Source organism: Cydia splendana, chromosome 20 (genome assembly GCF_910591565.1).
Source record: "Cydia splendana chromosome 20, ilCydSple1.2, whole genome shotgun sequence".
NCBI classification, from domain to species: domain Eukaryota; kingdom Metazoa; phylum Arthropoda; class Insecta; order Lepidoptera; family Tortricidae; genus Cydia; species Cydia splendana.
This window is the reverse complement of record NC_085979.1, coordinates 14,068,651-14,071,026: the sequence shown is the minus strand read 5'-3', so window position 1 is coordinate 14,071,026 and position 2,376 is coordinate 14,068,651.

The window sequence follows — 2,376 nt, the reverse complement described above, 5'->3', positions numbered from 1 at the left end:
AAACTGCTGATGGTGAGAATAAACAAGCCAATGTTTAAATTTATACCCATGGATATTTTTGCAAAATAAAAATCGTTAATTGTATATTAAAAGCATGTTCAGATATCTTTGATTCTTTGAGCACCTTGGCCGCTCCGATATACAGGGTGATTCATGCGACGTGAGCAGGATTAATCCTGCACACTCAGTAACTGATAATTGATCGATCACCGTCGTATTTAGGTGAAACAACCACACTTTTTCCTATTGCTTAACTTTTTGGTGAGGGCAAATTTCATTCTCTACAATCACGGTCACCATACAAGACCTAATTAATAAACATAAAACCTCTTTAACCGTAATGACATTATTTTGATTACGAAGAAAATAAACTGTCAAACTTGAGTGAGATACGAGTTTTCAAAAGTAACCAGACCGTGATGACAGTGATGACATTCAATTTGACACAGAATATCGGTAGTTTAGTATTCTAATGTAAGGGTGACCATGCATGTCGAAAATAAATTAATAGCTTTTTTTTCAACACGACTAGGAAATATAACGTTAACCTCACTAATACTGATACGAAACAGTTGCTTATAATTTACGAAATGCGCAGTGTTAGTCCTGCTCACGTCTCCTGAATCACCATGCATTTTAAGTGCCTATGTGATAACGGCTGCACGAAATTGTGACTTGTCATAATGTCATCATTTATTAATTGAGAGGAATGAAAGGAAAAAAAGCCGGCCAAGTGCGAGTCGGACTCGCGTTCCGAGGGTTCCGTACATTACCCAATTTTTAACAATGTATTTTTTATATGTGAATCGCGAGTGAATTGATTTTAAAAAACCCGTCGGATCAAAAACTAAGTCATTATTCCGACTCACGGTATAGGTTTTCTTGTCATCTATAAGTAATGAACTAGGTATTTTGTATATTTTTCTCAAAATTTTAGTCCCAGTGGTTTTGGCGATAAAGGGGGGGAATGGTCATTTTAAGGGCTATTTTCTTAAATAACTTCTAAAATATTTATTTTAAAATTACAAAAAAAATATATTTGAGATTCTCAAAATGAGCTCTTTCATTTCATATATAACACAATATTATAGTTTAAAAAAACAACGGGTTGCACTCCGGGAGTGCCGACAGAAGTGAAAACTCGATGACTAGTCCAAAATGTCTGCAGCACTATGTATAATTGGCCCATCCTCCTTTCTATTGAAAAACTTTAGTTCCGAAATTGCTGGTCAGTGAGCTTGTTTAAAATTCAAATTTGTAGCGTTAATTGTTTAAAATTCGAATAGAAATTGGAAAGTTACCTTGCAGACCTCGCATCTAAATATATTTGGTCATGATATTTTGAGTTTTATTCACCAGTACTAGAGTTCACTTTTATTAGCGATTTCATCAAGATGTAGCTTTATTGAATTATATTTGAGTGATATAAAGTTAGAATGTAACTGTGAGATCCTCGTATTTCAACCCGTACAAGATTAGAACCTTTTTCATGTAATGTCATTGAGTTTTTCTTTATTGATTTAAATGCCATCTAAATGAGTGGCCATCTAAACCTTACGGTCACGTGATCGCCTTACGCTGTCTCGAGTATATCATTTTTTTCCCACCTCAAAAAGTGCCCAGCGCCGCTAAAGATGTTTTCACTTCAAAAACATTATTTTTTAGTTTTCTCATTTCCCCCGCAAAAGTGGCCTCCATGTTTAAAATTCATTTTCTCAAACATGCAATGAAATATTGATGTTATGTTCCTTATAATAGGCTGCGAAGTATGACGTTTCAGGTGCGGCTAGGACAAAAGGTCGTTAATGGAATTTCATACACATCTTGCAGGCCTAGGCCGGCAAAGTCCTCTTTTTTAATTTTCATTTCACAGATATTTGTGACACAGCATCGTGGCATTCATCCATAAAAAAAAACTAGAGGCAGTATTTGCTTTATGGTTCGTAATGACACTCTGCCACTACGCCTATAAAAAAAGACAAAAAACAATGTTTGCTATAATTTGCAGTTTTATTTGTATAAAATCAACATGAACTTAATAAATAATACATTCTATAATTTTATAATTTTAAATTATAAATTTAACTACACAAATAAAAACATTTAAAATATTTCATCTAAACGTTAGCGGTAAAAAGCTAGGTCTACTCAAACACGCGTAGTTATATTTTTTAAATTGTTATGGAGGTAAAGTTGAAAAATATTCATTCTGTTTTATTGGATTTATGGTGCGTTGTTGATTTTTTAACTTTAATATGAGTTCCGACGAAATAATGAAATTAATATTAATTGTAATCGTAGGTGTTGGAATTGGCAGCGTAAGCAGAATTGATTTTAATAACTTGCTGCCTCTGCCGCCAAGTCAAAGACGAAGTA